This window comes from Nycticebus coucang, chromosome 7 (assembly GCF_027406575.1).
Source record: "Nycticebus coucang isolate mNycCou1 chromosome 7, mNycCou1.pri, whole genome shotgun sequence".
Classification (NCBI taxonomy): domain Eukaryota; kingdom Metazoa; phylum Chordata; class Mammalia; order Primates; family Lorisidae; genus Nycticebus; species Nycticebus coucang.
This window is the reverse complement of record NC_069786.1, coordinates 110431796-110452475: the sequence shown is the minus strand read 5'-3', so window position 1 is coordinate 110452475 and position 20680 is coordinate 110431796. Positions and strand designations below refer to the sequence as shown.

Here is a 20680-nt window from a genome sequence, read left to right as displayed (position 1 = left end):
ATTTGGTGGGCCTCAGTGGCTTGGGGGAGTGGGTAGGGTAAAGATCTTTGTAAACCTATGTTAAACTCTCTCAGAGGTCTTTAGTGACACCTCAGTAGCACCCCCTACCCTCTCTGCTTTATTCCTTACCATGACACCTTGTTACTTGCTCTGTGTGACACATCAGCATATAATGCAGATAAATGTAATTGTATATTTATTTACCAAATTAGCTCTTTGCTGTCTGTTTCACACAGTTTAATGTGTTTCTTAAGGTTGACCTTATCAATTTTGTTAACTACCCCTCACTCTGTGTCTAACAGAGTGCTTACCACTGAATGATGGAGTAATGGGAACAAATATAGATGATCCTTCGTATCTGTGGGTTTCACGTCTGTGGATTCAACTAACAGAAAGTTAAAGATATCCCCCTCCAAGAAAAAGGAATGGCTGCTTGTATACCGAATATGTATAGACTTTTCCTTGTCATTATGGCCCAAATGATACAGTATAATGACTATTTATAAAACATTCACATTGTATTAGTTTTTATAAGTAGTCTAGAGATGATTTAAAGTATATGTGAGAATGTGTATAGGTTATGTGTCGGTGTCGCAGCGCCGCCGACCAGCAGAGACGAGGACACCAACCAGGGTTTCAAAGGCACTTTATTGCAGAACAGCTCGGAGAACCGATAGCGATCTCTCTACCCGGGTAGCTTCTTCTTCTTCTCCCTCTCGCCTCCCTCTCCTACCACTCTTATGCTGTAGCGGAACCAATCACAGAACAGTACATGTGCACAGGGCATGCACAGCTCATTCACAATACAGTGGAGCAGACTCAAGCCACGAGCACAGCATGCGCCTACACAGACCAATCAGGAGGACTTCCTTAAAGTTGTTTACTGCTTAAGGTTCAGGGTGACTTCCTCACAGCGCCATGTTGGCAAGTCTGGGGTGTGTCGGGAGCAGCCCCTGACAGTTATGTATCAATACTATCTCATTTTTTATAAGAGACTTAAGCATCCATGGATTTTGGTTTTCATGGGGAGTCCTGGAACCAACCTCCCACGAATTCTGAAGGACATTTTATCTGAATATATATTAATATACACACTACACTCAGTGGGACATTTAATACTTTAGACTCCTTTCAATTGGCTCCTACCTTGTCCCCTGGTACCATCGTGAATGGATGTCCCACTTCTGAGCTCCTTCTTTCTTGACTGGGTCTGTGATTTATGCAACTAGACCTCTAAACACTGTTCACCCCACTGCTTACCAGTGGTGTCCAACCTGTAGCCTGTGGGCCACGTGCTGATTTTGTGAGGACTTTTTGCTTATCTCTGGTGTCAGATATCACAAAAAAGTATGCACAGACCTTCTTTTTGCTAATGAGTTGTTGTTAGTGTTCATGTCTTTGTTTGTTTATTGATTGATCGATTGATTCAGTATTATTTTTTATTTTTCCACATATATGGTTGGTCAGACCTGTTCATGCACCTTCACCAGCAGCTGGGGCATCTCCACCCTTGGTATTGCTGGTGTAAATTACACCAGTTTGATGAGTCCTTTACTGAGGAGCTCCTGACGAGCTGCCCTGCCCAGGGAACACTGAATCTTCGGTCTCTCAGAGACCACAGCTGAGGTTACAAGCTTATAGTTGGGAACTTCCTTACAGAGTTTGTCATATGTAGCTTTGTCAAACAAGACTAGGTTGTTGAGTTTGTCCTGAACTTTGCCTTTGAATCACGTCTTCTCTTCAGGCTTCCCCCAGATTTGTGCATTAGATCTTTGTTTTTCCTGGCTAACTTTTGGGCATCTTTCTTCTTCTTGTTGTCCTTGGGCAACATTGTGAAGCGTGGAGAGGAGCTCTCACTTCCACAGGCTTGCTAAGATGTCAGACAAAAAGTTGTTTATGTATTTAATGTGTGGCCCAAGACAACTCTTATTCTTCCAATGCACAGCAGAGAAAAAAATTGGTTGGACACCCCTGGTTAGACCTTTTTCATTTGCCCGGGACCTGCCCCACCTCTGCTTAACTAGACCCACTTGGCTCTCTTTCATTGATTTGGACAATTTGTTCTTGGTTCTCAGGTCCATCTTCTCATTCCTGATCTATCTTCAGAGTGTGTGTTTGTTGCCACTAATATTAGGTCCATCTGGATGTTCCTTGGTCCCCCAATTCCTAGTGTCAAGAATGAGTACCCTACCAAGTCCAGCTTATAAAGGAGTGATCACAGGTACAGAGCAATCCCATGCAGTTTATTATAGGACCAAAAAAAAAAAGAGCTATACAAAGTGAAAGTGAAGAAGGAAGGTACACAAAGTGGCACAAAGTGAAAATCCATCCAGAGTGAGAGGGACAGGTCAGTCTCCAGGAGGGAAGGAAGCCCCTGGAGTCTAAGCACACATGTTGCCTTTTATATGCTCACTAGCTTGTCTCCCCCTTTCTCCTGGCATTTCCTGCCTTTGGACTGATTTACAGGTTGGGATTATATAATAGATTACATAACAAGTTACATAATAGGTTGGTTATATGACAGTTTCCCTTTCTGTGGATGGGTCTTCCCTAGAATCCTTCAAAAAAGCAGGACCCATGCTATGCTAATCAGATGGCAATGAGCTCTAGGTCAGTTAAAGGTCACTAGGAACTCCTTACTGTGTATGTCCCCACCGGGGAGAAAGTTTCCAACCCCAATTCTTTTCCTCATTACAATTCAGTTTCCTCTCTCCAGTCTTAGCCACTCCGTTGTCACCTATTTACCCTCCACCAGACCTAACACTTTCACTAACACTGGCTTCAATACCCAATTCCAAGAGCAATTGCTGCTATTCTGAATTTAAGCCCACCCAGTCAACACCATCTCTCAAAACTTTCTTAGTGTTTAACACAGAACAGCATCCTTAGACTCACTAAACAAGCCTCTTGAACTATATTTAGTTCATGTCAAACATGTACACTTCTTATAATAAAACCGAACAGTTTTAATAAAAGAGCTAAGAATTTAATTAAAAATATTTTGATAGTGTTGGAAAAAAGGTGATGCTAACAATTAGAAATTAATCTCAAGGAAGGACTTGAGAGGTCAGGCATTGTCTCTGAGGTACCTTTTTTGCATATTCCCAAATAGTACTACGCACATAGCAAATAATAAATATTTCTTTAGGGAGTACTTGAGTATTGTTTCTAAAAATTCATAATTTTGACAAGTGTTGATGTTGTAAAGCATGTCACAAAGTCTGCTCCTAGTTCTAGTCCATTTTAGCAGCCTTGGCTGCTGTACAAACGATTATGTTCTGAGGTCTTACATAGCCACATTTCATCACAGTAGTGACAGCACCTAAGTGGCTGAGTGAATGTAGTGACTGTTCATAAAATCATTTCAAATAAAGGGCTTCAAAATCCCTCCAGATGTTATTCAAATCTATATCGTTATTTACAGGAGGACATGAAACATCAAGGTCTCATATATTTTTTGCTTTATCGAACTAACATCAGCTAAGCTATGTGACAGGGAATTCAGGTTGAAGGAAGTTGGTCACCTCAGAGTTTGTTTTCTCAAGTATTCTGTTTTTTCTATAAATTGTGGATAATTGGAATTGGCAGTCACATGGACTTGAGGGAATTTAAATGCAGCAGGCCAAAGCTTTGGTGCTTTGAAATGAATGGGCCACTGGTAGACACAGATCACTGGAAAGTTATTAAGTATCTGTTTTGAGATAAACGCTTTGCTGCTCCTAATAGTCTGCAACTTTTTATTTTATTTTCAAAAAAAGTAAGCTAAACTTGTTGCCATGGAAATGATTATGATGTCACGAAGGATGATGACTTCTTATAATCCATAAGCTGCAAGAGCAGATGTGCTTGTAAGAAACAAAGATCTTGTTTTCATACAAATGTTCTCAAAATAAAACACAATGGAAGAAAAATACCCCAAGCACATAATGCAAAGAATAAGAATTGCTTCTAAATAGAATGTTTTACAGAGTTTTCCACAAAGCTTCAGCTGCTCCTCAAAGCATAACCAGATTGAACATGGATAGCAGACGTGAAATTACAGTATTCACAGAATTAGTATTCAGCTTGCAGAATCTCTCCTTTCAAAGGCTTCAACCATAGTTTATGCATGCACAATTATAGAGGCAGGTAATGAGAGGATTCTGATTTCTCCCTATTGTTATTAAATTTCTCTAGATAATTCTTGATAAAAATTGCTTTGTTAAAAGTAAATCTAAACAATAATTTATTAATTCTATTGAAAAGATCTTTTGGCTGTTATTATAAGATACATTGGATGATTTCTCTAAAACACACATTATTCTGGCTGTGGAAATGGATTGCAACATATCAACTATAGTTTTTATAGTTTCCAATTGCAACATATCAACTTTTAGTAAAGAATCAGAAAGTTCAGTAACAATTAAAATCTGCAAGTTAATATAATTTTTTATAATTTTATTATTTCACATCACACAACTAATTTCACTTTAGTTATTATAATTTTTTTAAAAGGATATTCAAACTTTATGACTCTGATCTACTGAAATACATACATAGATATGATCAACAATATATCAAATGAATAGGCTGTGTCAAAATATATTACAATGTTTTCATTACACCACTTTGAATTCAATCCTATATACTTTTGTGGTCATTGATCCCCTCCTAAATTATTTCTGCCGACTCTCAAATATATCTCCCAGTTACTTCAAATATTTCTTAGAATTAATCAATGTTAAAATAATGAAATTAATTAATTATCATACATTCTCACTTCCTGCTACAAAAAACTCCTACATCCAACTTGCAACATGGATTTACCAATAAAAATGTTAAGTGCTTATATAACTAAAAGAAGATATGAACAAAATGGAAAGGAGATAAATTAACTATTTTGACAACTCCTAAGATACTCTATCCCTAAAGAAGTCTACCATAGAATGACCTTTACATGAAAACATAACAGATTAAGACAAATATACATTGGGGTAGAATTCTCTCTTACTATGAAGCACAGAAACATTTAATTTTACTTTAAATTCAATGCCCAAATTAATTTTTTATTTTTCATTGAGAAATAAAAATACTATAAGAATTGCATTAGAAAAGCAAGTAAAAATAAGCAAAAGATAAAAGTGCACTATGTTCTCTAGCCTGAGTTGAAAGAAATTGAGAATAAGTTAACAGGTGTTTATGAACACTAGACTTTAATCCTAGTTTTAGTTGTGTGATCATATTGAAGTCAGATACTATTTTAAGACATAGGTCACTTTTCTTTAAGCACATAATATAAATACTGTACTCTAAATGAATGCCGATGTTTATGTTGTATACTGAGAACTGAAAGATTGTGAAAATACAACTTTCGAAAAAAGGTAAAAACACTTGACAGGTTTTTGAAAAGATTCGAAAGAAAGAGATGTTTAAGAACTGCAGAAGATGATAATAGCTTGGTTGACTCAGCCCAAGTTTAAAGGCCTAAATAAAAATATAGGTATTGGATATAGATTTTAGAGAAATTGCATTAATAGTGATTTTTATGAATGAATGACCAGATGCCAGTGGAATATCTTATAATAATTTATTGGCAAAGGGTTTCATCTCTAATAATTTTTTATTACGTGATAGTACCAAGTCTATGTAAAGCATGATTTTGATAAATAAAAGACCATTATAATATAAGATGACCCAATCAGAGAGAGAAAGAAGAAGGAAGGGGTGGAGAAAGGAAGAGCAGAGAGAGGGAAGGAGGGAGGGGGATGGGGCCTTGGTGTGTGCCACACATTTTGGGGGCAAGACACGATTGTAAGAGGGACTTGACTTTACAAATGCAATCAGTGTAACCTGGTTTCTCATGCCCTCAGTGCATCCCCAACAATAATAAATAAATAAATAAAAGAATTTGGGCAAAAAGTGAGCATTATACCCAGCAAAATACAGTAGTCAGTAAGACAGTAAAGAATATATTTTCCTGAATTTTAGCAAAACTCATTCGTACAAATTAAGAGTCTGTCAGCAATATTTGCTAAGTGCTTAGTATGTACCAAGCACTGTTTAAAGCACACTGTCTACATAAAACCTTGGCTGTCAAGATCTATCAGATGAATGAATGCAGGTGACAGAGGAAGTGGGAAACCAATAGGGCAGGAAGGAAAGAGGAAAGCCAGTTCCACAGTAGAATCCAGAGATGCCCTGGGTGGTCAAGAGGCAAAAAAATAAATAAATTAAAAATAATAATAATAATAAAATAAGATGACCCAGGCTTTCTCCAAAATTCCTCTAATATACTAGGGTAAAGAAGATAGACATGCATGAAAATATGTATTTTATTGATACTATTTTTGATACAAAATGATAACATTATTGAAGTAGATGCTAAATAAGTTAAGTGGAATTACAAAGCATTCATTCTTCATGCCTAGGGCATACAGTATAGGGGCATACAGCATAGTTCAGGGGCAGAAATAAAAATAGGATGTAGTGATTAAACAGATCTAGGGCTTCACGGAACTATGATGTGATAGACTATGTTGTCATTTCATATATAAAGATTTTTGTTATCGTCTATCAGTTTTTTAATGTCTGCTATTTTATATAATTAGAAAAATGCTTACAGTAAAATTTTTCATTTTAAAGACTCCCAAAACAAACACAAACTAGACAGTTTATAATCTTAAGGCAAGACAACTTACTTGTCAACTTGTCCAAGTAACCTATGCTTGCACTCCCTGCTTGAGCATAGGTTAGTATAGCTGATTGTTGTATGTGAGAATTTTCTCGTCAATGATAGAAATGCTTTAACGTATAGCTGGCTGTGGTCTGGACAGAAAAATCTTAATCTGACATTGTAGTATGAGGATTATATTTTGAAGAGAAAGCATGAGAAGTGAGTACTGTGAGCCATGAGAGAGAAAATGTGGTTTTATCTGTCTTGTTCTTTTTTTTTATAAAAATGAATTCAGACATTTGAGAACATATTTTTTTCTTTTTATTCAATACAGTTTTATTTGTCTAAACACACCATTGTTTGGACCTGTTCACGCATCTTCACCAGCAGCTGGGGTATCTCCACCATTGGCATTTCTGATGTAAATTACTTGAGCTCTGTTGGAAAGGAAATCAATAACAATGAAGGTACAAAACCATAGTCAGGTTTTATGCCACTGCAACGATTAGCTGGACTATCTTTAATCACCCAAATTTAAGAACATCCTTTGTAAAACTATTTAGAATACTCGTTTTCTTAATTTATTAAACAAACATATGGACATAACATATCCACATGTGGACACTGATATAACCCTCACCAGGGATCAAATGTTGTTTTCAGCCTTGATTTGACCAGTTACAAATATTAACTTATTTAATAGTTATTTTAAAAAAATAAGGTAAGTTTTATTATATACATTTACTTTTATCAGAGATGAAACTGAGAGATTAATAAACTTGTTCAACTGTTCAGTTACACAGTAAGTAGTAGAGCTAAGAGTTGATAGTAGGCTCTCTGGCTTGAAAGCTTTTGATCATTGTACCATCAATGATATTTGTTTCTCTATTTCCTGGGTCAAAGTCCTCTTGGAGCATTGAGCTGGGAATTTTTATTATTTTTTAATTTGGGCTGATGAGTTCATACGCTTCCTAGACAATTAGAGTTATATTCTTATAATCTGTTTCCTCTTTTGCCTAGTTGTTGTGATTTCATAACTTTGTGTTTAATTGTGGATTTTTCATAACCAAGGTTTCTTCATATTTTTTATTTCCCCTTTGCATCTTAGTTTGTTTTTTATGTATATATTTTTCACCTTATTCTCTGAATTTACCCTGAGTTCAAATTTTTTTAGAAGCTTTTGTGGATGAATCAACCAATCAACATCAAAATGTAGTTGCAAATCGGTGCTGAACAGAACTCATTCCTGTTTTACAACCTATAAATGAAAGAACTAGAGGCTACTAGAGACTAATCAGCTTCAGATTTTTCTATCCAGAGCACAGGTAATTCTGGAAAATCACTTAAGACGAAGCATGACAAAACTAAACTGAAAGTTCACTTGAAACTAGTGATTTTAACTTCTTTTAATATTTAACAATAACAATATATACGCATTGGATAAAATTCGATCCTTTCAAAATATTCATTCTCTTCAGTAGCATCAAAAGAGCCACAGGCCACTATGTCCATTTTATACAGTGAAGAGGAGGATAATTATAACCTTTTATTTTACCATCCTAGTTACAGTGACTCCATGTCCTTTTATCTTTCATCAGCGGCAGAGAGTTAACAGGTAGAGAGTGAAATACTATGATTCCAGATAGCTTGCCTATCTAGCCTGAGTTCTACCAATAATTAACTGGTTAACTTTGAGAAACCATTTAAATTATATGGATTGAATGTTCTATGATTAAACGACATTTTCATTACACAATCCCACTGTTCCTTCCAGCTTGAGGCTTTGATTATTCTCTGATGTTATCCCTTCATTTTACAGAGGTAGAAACAAGGATGAGAGCAATGAAGTGACCTAATCAGAGTTAAGACAGTTAAAGGCAGAGGCAGAATGAGAAGAAAGGTCTCTAGCCTTCTAGAATTGTGTTCAGGAGGCCATAGTCTAGAATGCTGAAACTGCTAATACATGTCTATACAATATAGAATTCATTTCGGTTTTTGCATAATGTATAGATTTTAACGTAGACATTCAATTCAGAAATTTTAAGGAATAGGCAGTGCTATATCTCGATATGAATAAAATGCCACAAAACTGATGTCAAAAAAAAAGTACAAAAAATAAAAATATTCCAAAATCTGGAAAAAAAAAAAAGAAGAAATCACCATTGCGATTCTGTGCCATTCTCCTCTCTCTGACCCCAGAGATTACTTCTATTCTAAAACGGTGTCTTTCTTGTTCATTTTATTATACTTTTGCTACATATACATATGTATGCAAGCAATATACTTTAATATTGTTTTTCTGTGTTTTTAAGAATTGCTTAACAATTAATGTAAGAATCCTTTTATAACTGGCTTACTTTACCCAACATGACATTTTCGAGATATATGTAGTAGTGTATATGAATTGATATATGTTCTCTACATAATTGATATACGTATGTTATAGTATATAGTTGATGTATAGTATTTCAATGAAGAGAAACAACTCAATGTGTTTATGTACTCTTTTGACCAACAGCCTTCACTGTTTTATCTGACCGTGCAATCCACCGGGTGGGGCGGGGGGATAGATTTTACATCATGACTCAGTAGATACATGCATATCTCTGAAAATGTTTCCTTTTTATTTATCTTTGTTACATATGAGGCACTCTATTCTATTCTATTTCATTTTTGTTCATGGTAGCTATGACTGACTATAAACACAGCCCACTAGTGGGTTATAACCAGGCATTTGAAAAATACTGCTCTAAGGGTATATTTTTTAAACTGCTACAACACATCTAATACTTTAATAATCCTGTGGAAAGGACTGGGAAGCTAGTGTAGGGGGTGAGTCCAGTTTAGAATTTTTTCAAGCAACGTAAGAGGTAACTAAATAGGTAACTAAAATATACATATTAAATATGTATATTTCTTAGATACAGAAAATACATTTTTTAACCCTGGTTTTAGGCAGTAAGGCTGATTATTAGGTAATTTTGGAAAATCATGTATAGATTTTTAAATAAATGACTCATATTTTTTATTGATGCTGCAGGCTTACTACTTTAAAGATTCCCCTGGAGAAGTCTATTTGTAAATTGGAATAATATTTTTTAAGAAAGTAAATAAAAATCACCCATTTTAACTTCATATATTTATTTGTCATAGTGAATGACAAATTCTCATAACTCAGGGAAATGGCTTTACCTACATTTCCATAAATTGCATTGATAAGCTTTATGTCTTGGTTGGATTGCAGTACATATATTATTTGCTGACTTAGATACCAATGACTTTATTGACTCAAAGTCCTATGATAATTTTTTTTGAGACAGAGTCTCACTCTGTTGCTCTGGATAAAGTGCTGTGGAGTCACCATAGCTCACAGAAATCTCAAACTCTTGGGCTCAGTGATCCTCCTGCCTCAGCCTGCTGAGTAGCTGGGACTAAGGGTGCCTGCCATAATGCCCAGCTACTTTTTCTATTTTTAGTAGAGGTGCAGTCTTGCTTTTGCTCAGGATGGTCTCTGAATTCATGAGCTCAAGCAATCTACCCACTTTGGCTCCCAGAGTGCTAGGATTGCAGGCATGAGCCACCATGCTCAGACTACGATGAAGTTATAAGGAGGATTTCTGTGTTTAGTGAGGGGATCATTTCTCTTTTAAAAAAGAAATCTTTAATCCCAACATGGTTACATGTTGTATTGAAATTTGAAGGTGTATTTTAGCTGTTTGTGACCAGAGACAGGGAATAGTTTGCTTTTAGCAAGGGGAATAATTTTTGCTTCCTTTTTGGCATTGCCATCTGACTTAAGTACTCTAATCCTTTCGTCATCAGCTCTCAGCGTACAATGCTTGGCAAAATCTAGTAACTTCGATGAATAAACCAGTCTTCATATGTTCCAGAGGCCTTAAACTGCCTTGTTTTCTTACCCTGATTTTAAAGCAAGTAATGGAGTTGAGTTGGCAGAGATAGAGCTGACTCTGCCAAGGCTCCAAATAAAGAGCACTCAAAACAGAAGTGCAGAGAAACTAAGTGGTAGGAGGTTGTAGATCCGTCTCAATTAGGAGCCATAGTAGGGCCAGGGTCTGCAAGAACTAGGACTCTGGTAAACACTTACTTCACCTTGCAGTACAATAACTGCTGTAATCACTGGCCACAATTAAAAAATACAAATAATAATACACATATTTAACTTCTAGAGGCTTGGTTGCCCATCTGACTTCAAATTCAAAGAATTAAAGTTGCTATGAAGATAGAAACGGAAGATGGGGGCTCCAGTTGAGGCTCTTCCCTTGTTCATTCTCAATTTCAACACTGCTTGGTAACTCCTCTCCCCATATTCATATCTTACTGCTACTACCCCTTCAAACCCTTTTCATTACAGCCTGTGGAACTCTGCTCCCAAGCAAAAGAAATACACACAAATATGCAAATCCATCCTGTATCCTCCCACTTGTTTTAAAAAGAAAAATTTGATTTTCTAAATGGAAGAGGTCTTACTTCAGGCCACTACTTCCCACGAAGCTAGAGTGAATATGCTATTTGACCTAGAAACTGGGACAATTAAAAAGGGAAAGGGGCACTATTAATAATCACGCCAGGGCCATGGGTATAAATTAGGACTGCTCTTGGCAAGTGGTGCCCTAGCTGCAGCCCTTGGAGTGGTGGCTATTCCTTTTACTTGATTCACTTTGCTTAAGGTTAGTATATGGAATCGACATCCCCCTATTTCAAGACATTTTCAGAATTTACACTTCCAGGGTCAAATTCTAGTTTTCTTTGGTGCTCATTCTTTCCTGCTGCCTCCTTAAGACTCTTCCTCTTTTTTGTTATGTATCAGCCTCCCAGTACCTAGTTCAGCATCTCCCATTCCCTGAGAACTGTATTTCCTGGTTATCTTATCACTTTTCTGATAATCTAACCCCTAGTGTCCATGACTCCTCCACCTCCATTCTGGATCCTGGCACCTCGCCATTGGAATCTATCCTTCACTAACTCTTATTTAGTGTTCCCTACTTCACAAGTTCCTGAACCTTACTGGGACCCAAGGTCTCTGTATCCGTCTACATTTTTCTATCTACCAGTACTCTATCTGTTGCTATGGTTTATGTACCTTAGTCAGTGGTCTATTGAGCCAATTTCTTTCCTTTAATTAAGGTCAACTTCATTGATTTGATATCTTCCAACTCCCCAATATGCAAATTTTTTACAACGGATCAATCTTGTGATGTATTCTTTTCAAATTCATGTCCAGACTATGAGCTCAGTTATAGTTACATCAAGCATATTGATGGCTTATTGTGGCCACTGGCCTCAACTGGGTCCTCTACTTTGCTCACCAGTTGTGCTTTTTCTTCTTAATTGGTCTCTTTCATATTCTCTATAGCAACTATTTCAACCTTATTCACTTCTTCAATACAGTGGCTTTTCCCTTCACACTTAGTAAATAGCATTGATACTGAACATTAATACTTTCTTCAAATCCATTCACAACTTTCCATCACACCAAAGTAACACATTTACTTCCACCTGTATCCATGCTTTCTTAAAGAGCTATGTCCTCTTTTATTTGAAGTGAATCATGCCGACTGTGCAATCCATCCTTTTCTTTCCTGTCCCTCAGGGACCTGACTTGACCAATTTTCTTTCGCTTCAGTCTCTTAATTGCTGTTGATAGGCTCTCATCAGCTTTGAAATATGCTGAAGTCCTACTTAAAAGACAAAAATAAACTCACAAAACTTCCAAATCCATATGTTCCTCGAGCTACTAGCTTTGACCTTTCTTTTTATAGCTAAACTTTTTGGAATTATTGTTTCTATTTACCAGTCTCCATTCCCTCACTTCTTATTCCTCTTCAACAACTCTAGCGTGTTTTCTGCTGTCGTCATTACAGGCAGCATTAGCTGCTGTTAATCTCGCCTTCTCAGATCTCTGAGGGCTCCATTTAGATAGTCTATCTCAAAAATGCTGCTGCTTCTCATGAATCTCCTTAAGTACGTTGACTTAATTGAGACCACATGATCCACCGAAGTTCTAAAGCAGGCAAAGGGATGAGCTGACAATGCTGTCAAGGGTCAGGAGAGCAGTCTGGACAGATGTCAAGGACATTGCTAAATAGCATGACTTTAGTGAGTTCCACTGTCCAGGGTCTGGACATTAGCTTTAAAACTGAAGTTCATAATCGAACAACTGTATTGATCTCAAAAAGGAAAACGATAAATTTTAAACTCATAGGTGTAAAAAAAAACCTTAGGAACATCATTTATTTGTAAAGAAAAACATAATTGGAAAGCATATTTCTCTGCATGGGAATAGCACATGGAAAGCAAAAATATCAGAAAGTTGCTAAGGTTGGATTTAGAATTGATCAAGGGGGTTGGTGTATGTTAGACAAAACCAGGCCAGAAGCCTGCAGCATTCACCTCCACATCAGAAATGACCTCAGAAGGCAGTATCTCCAAAGACGTGGGAGGTAGGATACCCCTCTGGCATTAATATTAGACTATGAACATGATTTCTGTTTAAATATTAAACCAGTCTTATGTCAAGCATTCATTCTCCAACATAAATATTAAAAAATGTTAAACTACTTTTTAGGAATATATTGCGAACATATCAGATACTGTGTTATTTTATATGTTATCTAATTCCTGATGTTTTAGGAAGCTCTTCTTGGTTAGAATAGGTTATTTAAAAATGCCCTAAAGCAAAGTTTCCTCAAAGCCATTGATCAGATTTTCAAATAAATAGTGTGTTTGTTATCAAGTAAAAGCATTATTTCTTTTTGTTTCTAGGAAAAAAGAAATCCTGCTATGAGAGAGAAAACATTCAATTTCCACACCTATGCAAACTGGGGTAGGAAAGCCTAATTAAAATATTAATAATACAGTTATGTTTCTCTATTTCAGTACTCATTGTATTTGTAAATTAAAAGTGACAAAAACCCTAATCTCATAAGCTTCACTTAATAAGAGACTAGCAAAATGTTCAAATTGACTTTTAGTATAAATTGAGAGCTGCTTTCCACTAGAAAAAAATCTGTCTCTCGGCAATCCAAAATATCATTTAAAAATGCCACAACCAGGCTGGTGCAGTGGCTCACACTGTAATCCTAGCAGTCTGAGAAGCCGAGGTATAAGGATCACTTGAGCTCATGAGTTCAGAGACCAGCCTGAGTAAGAGCAGACCTGTCTCTACTAAAAAAAAAAAAAAAAAAATAGACAGTTGTTGTGGCAGGAGCCTGTTGTCCCAGCTACTCTGGAGGCTGACTTAAGCCCAAGAGTTTGAGGTTGCTGTGAGCTGTGACAACACACACTCTGCCCAAGGCGACAGAATGAGACTTTGTCTCAAAAGAGTGCCACAACTACTTAAAACCACAATGTTCAGCACACAAAATCATTCATTTGTTCTTTGCACATGGAAATGAAGTAATGAAGTACTTCTACAAAAGGGGGAAGTATGATCCATATGTTCCTGGGAACAATACTTCAGAAACAATCCTTTTGAAATAAAATGTGCAAATATGCTTGGAGACCCAGAATTTAAAGTTATCTTCTTGTCTGTATCTCTTTATCACAATTAGTTGTTACTCAATTCTTTAAAGGGTTGTTATATTTTCATTCACTCTGGTTGTCTCACGTCCTTCATTTATTTGCTCAAGATAGGCTGATACTAAGATACAAAATGTCAAATAGGTCATGTTTCACATTTAGATAGTCACTGGGGTCTGGTAGAGAGTTCTATGGTGATAAAATACTCGATTAAACTTCTAAGAACACACTGGACATACAGTTTTCTTTCCAGAGATTCAACATTAGACAGTTTGTTACCCAAAGGGATTTAACTACAACAATAGGTCTGTAAGATTGAAGAAGACATTTGGCTATTTAGGAGGGAAGGTAGCGTGATGGTAATGAATGTTGGTTTTCCAGAACTTAAAACATGTGTTTGACAATGTCTAACTCTGACACTGTTGGAGTCACAAGTTAATAATACGTATGTATCTCTAAGTTTCAATTTCTTCAGATGAGAAATGGGGATGAAATTACATGTGTTAACATGACAGTGTCTATTAAATGAGATAATGCACGTAATATCTATACCACGGTGCCTGGCACAACACAGATGCATATAATCATAATGATTTACATGGCTTTCCTATTCCCACTGATACCCCAACTTCATTGAAATCAGCTGTATCAATCTAAAATGCTACAGATTCTGCATACAGATTTATTTCTCAATAATGGTACGCTTCAAAAATGCAGCCTCCCAATGTGTCAGTTTCTGGAATACAGCTTATAGGAATTTTCAGTGATATTCTTAGCTACTCAGTGGGAATTTCCCAGGGGTCAAATACCTCACTGTGACATCAGGTTTTAAGTACCTTTTGAAGCTTGAGCACAGCTGCTGGGGGAGAGATACTGGTGGTGGTATTCTTTTTTCAACTATCATGTCTTGAGATAGTTCAGACACTAACTTCTATATCAGGCTAACCTTTCTCTAAACCACAAGTCATGAGAATTGGGGGAGGTGACATTTGACTTTACTACCAGTAAATGACCTTTCTTTGATTCAATTATTTTTCCATAGCACACACCCTCCCTCAGAGTTGTCAAACAGAAGATGGCTCCCATTTCTATTCCCCTGTGGTTCTCAATTCCATAGATTTTCACTATCTGGCTATGAAAAAGGGGAATGTAAAATCCCTGGATTCTTTCCTTTGTTCTCTGTTGTTAATCCGTTCCTCTGTTTTCTTCAGCATATATATAGGCTTGTTTAAGCTAATGATTAAACTTTGCTATACTGTCAAGAATTTTGGTTTATAGAGTTGAAGCTTCTTTCAAACACTGGACATGTACTTCCACAAGCTTTTCACAAGGTTAAAAAGACATGATCATACTGCTACTGGCACTGGTTTAACTACCAAATGTTCCCCTTGAGATGCAGCCTGTCATCATTCTGCCTCAGATAATGGATCTCTCTTGTAGAATCTAATCTTTGGTATCACAGATCTTTAGGCTACTGTGTCCTATTTTCACCTCTCAACTCCAGAGTCGAATGATCATTTTTGGTTTTCCTTCTTATCTGCACAAAAATAAGTTTCTTTTTAATCTCTTGCATTTAGGTGATGAAAAATATTCTAAATAATAGTTTTTGTTTTTTTTTTACCTTATATCTAAATTAATGCTCACCAGACAATGTCTTGTTTTCCTCTAATGGTAAGCTGTATCTTCACACAATTAAATCATGTATTTTTCATTTCTTGTATTAACATTTTATTGAGGATTCCAATAACTTAACTGTACATTTTGCGCCATAAAATTTTAGAGTCTCCTAAAGAATGTTTTCCCAAAGCTTTTTAGAGTTGGGTTTTGAGCATCACCACTTAAGCTTAAAATTCCTTTATTTTTGCATTAGTGGAGCTCATTTCCTCAAATGCTGAATGTATCTGCATTTTAAAAAGCAACTATGATGGATTTTAATGACATCTTAAAAAAATGTGTCATTTATATGCAGAAACCTCTTGGGTCCTCATCCCATTGGTCTAACTCCCACATTTATAATTCTCATTTGGGATAGAGATAGCTTATCATCTGTTCTACATCAAAACATGATCTCCAGAAGAAATCTGATATTATTCTACCAAAGTGTGAATTTAAGTTACCTTTTCTAGGGACATGGGTATTTGCACAACAGCCTTATCTCTAATTGGAAAGTGACACTTTTAAGAATTGTTAAAAGAAACTATTGTTCAAAGCAGACAGAATGAGAAGGCCCTTACCATGTAGGATTTATATGCCAGCTGAACAGACCCCAAACTATCACTGTACTCAGGGAGGCAAAGTTGGTATTAACATACTTTATTTATGAATATACCTTATTCATGAATAAGTATTTTAGAATATTTTCTTTGAAACCATGGTTCCATTTCTGGCTTCCTTGCTTCTTCATAGTGCCAATCTAGGTCAACAGGAGTAAGTGAGACCATTGTTCCATATCCTGCTTAAAAAGAGAACACTACTTCAAAGACAAGAACACTACTACCTGAAAAAAATAAAACACGTTATCAGTTTTAAAATGTTGTGCTTAGATGTTCCTGTTAATCTTAACTTTTTCATGGATTTAAGTTATTTTAGGACACCAATTTTGGGGAATTATTTTTTATGACTAGTGCAAAAAGAGGCCATCTAAATAAATATATATGTAATTAGTTTTCAAAAATTGTTCTTTTTTGATAGTAGGAAAAACTGCAATTTTCCGAGTTGTCCCCTCCTATTGTCTGCCAAAAACAAAAACAAAACTTAAAAATATGAAGCTAATTCCTTGAGCAAAGAAAAATGAGATTTTATCTCAGTTCCTTTAAAGGGTACTTAAGGTCTTTACGTCTAAAATAGATAAAACAAACCATTTAAAGAAAACAAAACCTATACTCTATACTGTACCTTTTTAGCTGCACTGCCTTATAGAATTTTTCTTTTGCTAATTGCACTTAGTGTTTATAAAATTAAACCTGTTGCATTCCTTAACAGTCACCCTGGTTCACAAATTGTCAGGTAATAATATGAAATAATTTGTTTATGAAACAGAGAGGCCACCTAAGTGTTTTATTCAAAATTGTATTTTATATATAATTCTAACTACTTTTACTATTTATATTTCTGAAATTTATTTTATAACATCAAGCAGTTCTCATCCATCATGTGGACCATAGACCAGAGCTGACTAGTTAAGGATACTTGTAATGACTTATGAGCCAGAATCTGATCAAATTCTCATATCTTTGAAATCCAATCTTTTTTGTCCTTTGAGAATAGAGCAGAATACAAGAAAGGTAGTTGAGTATGTAATTTTCTCTGTATTTGTTTAGTATATGTTAATTGAGGATCAACTTATACCAAACACTACACTGTGCTAGTTATGAGAAAACAATGATTAATAGGATAGACACAGGGTGGCGCCTGTGGCTCAGTGGGTAGGGTGCTGGCCCCATATACTGAGGGTGGTAGGTTCAAACCTGGCCCCGGCCAAACTGCAACAAAAAATAGCCAGGGGTTGTGACGGGTGCCTGTAGTCCGAGCTACTGGGAGTCTGAGGCAAGAGAATTGCCTAATCCCAGGAGTTGGAGGTTGCTGTGAGCTGTGTGACGTCTTGGCACTCTACAGAGGGTGATAAAGTGAGACTCTGTCTCTACAAAAAAAAAAAAAAAAAAAAAAAAATATAATTCCTGCCCTTAAAAATGTCATATTCTAGTGGAAAAGACAGATTTAATTTCAAAACTGAATGCATAAATATTTACCAACTGTGTTATGAAGGAAATATGCAAGGTGTTAACACAGGAATTCATGCTTGGAAAGAGCAATTTTGGAAGAATGTGACAGAAAGGATGAGCAAGAACCAGCTATGCAAAAAGTAAATCGGGTGGGGCATTTTCTCCCCACCTTACCACCTCCTTCCCAAAGTGAAAATCTAACTTTCCAACTGGAGACAGTGGCCAAAGAACATGGTATTCCACTTTACTGGTGATATATTTTCACACACAGTGAAGTTATATATGTGCTTTTAAAAACGTGTACAATGTAGTTATGGCAAAGGACAGAAATAAATGCATCCTCTAACAACTATCAAAATACTGTCCAGAGAAATTTTTAACAATGTGAATTAATACAGTTTACACAAGGGTCCTTTCCCATGAGATGATTTCATTCTAACTACCAGGACTACAGATTTCACAGGCATAAAACAGAATACACAATCTTAATATGAACACATAATCTCGACTTCCCTGGATGATTAGGATACATCACCATCTTCAAATGAGAAACGAGCATGACATGTTAAGAACTTTTGCCAAGATGGTCTAATTTTCACAGGTGTTCGTGAGATCTTTGCTGTTCTAACATCTGGGATCCAATGCCTCCTGTCCAAATCTATTCTTGGAGAGACAGGGTGGCAGAATGTAAACTGTCTGAAGGCTTAGCCACTAGAGGGAGAAAGTGTGCCTCTGGCGACTGGGGAGCCAATAAAAGTCAACTCATGTAAAGGATAGGCTTTAGGGAGCTAAATTAAGCTCTAATCAGCCACGGGTGAGAACTATTATCAACTCTGGTAGCTTTGGGGAACTTGAAGATGTACTTTTAAGACTTCACGATGGATTCTCATCTAGCAAAGGTTTGAATTGTTTGAACTATAAAGATATTTTATCTCAATTTTGACCATGTTTTAATTGCTCTTTTTTAAGGCGCTCCATAACTTTACAGGTATTTAAACGGTTAGGTTCAGTTTCTAGGAAGGACTTGTGACAACTTAAGAGGATTTATGCTACCCTTTATGTGTTAGGTATTTCGCTATTATGAACAGCACCCCAATTTTCTGAGGTAATTTAAGATTGAAATCTTCGCTGTCCGGAATGATTAGAATGATTTATGGGTTCTCTGTTTAGACTTCCCCAAGTAAGACTTTAGGAAAACTAATTTTATTTAGGTAACTGGAAGATGAGTTAAAAAAATCTGCTTTTCCAACATTTAACTTTTGGGAATTGCACTTTCTTAAGATGGTCATAAATTTGTTGTGAGTCTGAACCTAAAAGTATTCTCCCTAATGAAAATTGGTTAATCTTGGTTGCTGTATGACACCAACGATTAACTTCTACAATTTAAAACGGAGCATACTATTACATAATACAATGCATGTAGCAGACTTCTGAAAAATAATTCAAGATCTAAATATGGTATTATACAAGTTATATAGGAATACATTATTTAGTGTGAATACTTCTTTCCCCACACCAAAATCTAAAGAAAAGCCACTATTCCAAATTTTCCTCACATGGAGTGGTACTTAAAATACAGTTGATGATTTAATTTTCAATATATCATTTCTCTTTCCCCAGCAGGAAAAAAAAGCAAAAAAACCTCAGCAACTATTTCTGGGATTCTTGAAAGGAGTGGGAGGAGGACGGTGCCTGCTCCTACTCTTTCAGCATTGATTTTGCTCACAATCTGTGATATGGTTTCTCAGAAATGTTGTTTGGCAGTCTTGATAATTTCATGTGTTTTCAAACTTAAGCCACCCAGACTACACAGTTCACTATTTTCAGCTCCTTTCATTTTCCTTTTCCCTTTAATTATAGACGTCTTTATCCCCTCTTTTTGCAAATGTGGTCAAGAAATATACTAAATGCTACTATCTGTAGAGAAAATACACATTTTTCTTATGACGTTTCCTACACATTCTTCCCAAATCAAGAAGCTGTGATTGATGGTAACTGATAGGCAACACTTCCAGGGTAACAACTTTTGGACCCTCGTTCATTTCTTTGACTTTGAGAGATGAGGTACATACTCGGGAGAGAAAAAGCAAGTAAACACTCTAATTTTAAACTTGCACCGTAAAGCACTTTCAAAATAGTAATAGTTGAGCTCCATCTCAGACCCGAATCTCTGTTCCCGAGGTTCCCTCTAGCCTACTTGACGTCCCGGTCTGTGGACGGTGTTTTCGCAAACTGCACCGCACAGTTTACAGCGAAGCCTGAGTGGGCTGGTGGGTCCCCGCACACTCCGGGACTCCGGCCGGGACCCCCATTCCGCAGCTCCGCGCGGGGTGCGGGGACAGCCATCCCGCTCCCCTCGCCGGCCTCGCCGCAGATCCCAGGTTGAAAGAAAACTTCACGCGGCCGAAATGAACCTCCCCTCACCGTTTCAATCCTTCCTTCACAGCCGGCAGCAAACGTGAGATTTATTATGAACCGGTAAAGAGAGCGGAGGGAGGAACCCTGCGGCTCGCTGGAGGGCGGGTCACCTGGCCCCCTTGGGGGGCGGGGTCCGTGTCCGCGGCCGGGGCCGGGGGCGACGCGGCCGGGCGCGCGGGTGGGCGCGAAGTAGAGCGCGCGTCTCGGCGCCGCCGGGGCAGCACTTGTCCTGTAATCGATTGCCGAGCGCGCCGAGCGGCCGAGCGCGCAGCCACGCGCACACGCGCCCGCCAGCCCGCGCGCGCACGCTCACACACACACGCACACACACAGGCGCTCAGGGCCCGCA

The 20680-nt window shown here is 37.1% G+C and overlaps 1 long non-coding RNA gene across 1 annotated transcript; it reads right to left on the bottom strand.

Moving 5' to 3' along the window:
* Positions 1-6961: 6961 nt before the first annotated feature.
* Positions 6962-20672, bottom strand: LOC128590599 (uncharacterized). The gene is made up of 3 exons (XR_008381299.1): positions 20338-20672; positions 16521-16643; positions 6962-7089 (listed from the first exon to the last, which is right to left on the bottom strand). It is a non-coding gene; the product is annotated as an uncharacterized LOC128590599 (long non-coding RNA).
* Between the last annotated feature and the right edge of the window lie 8 nt (positions 20673-20680).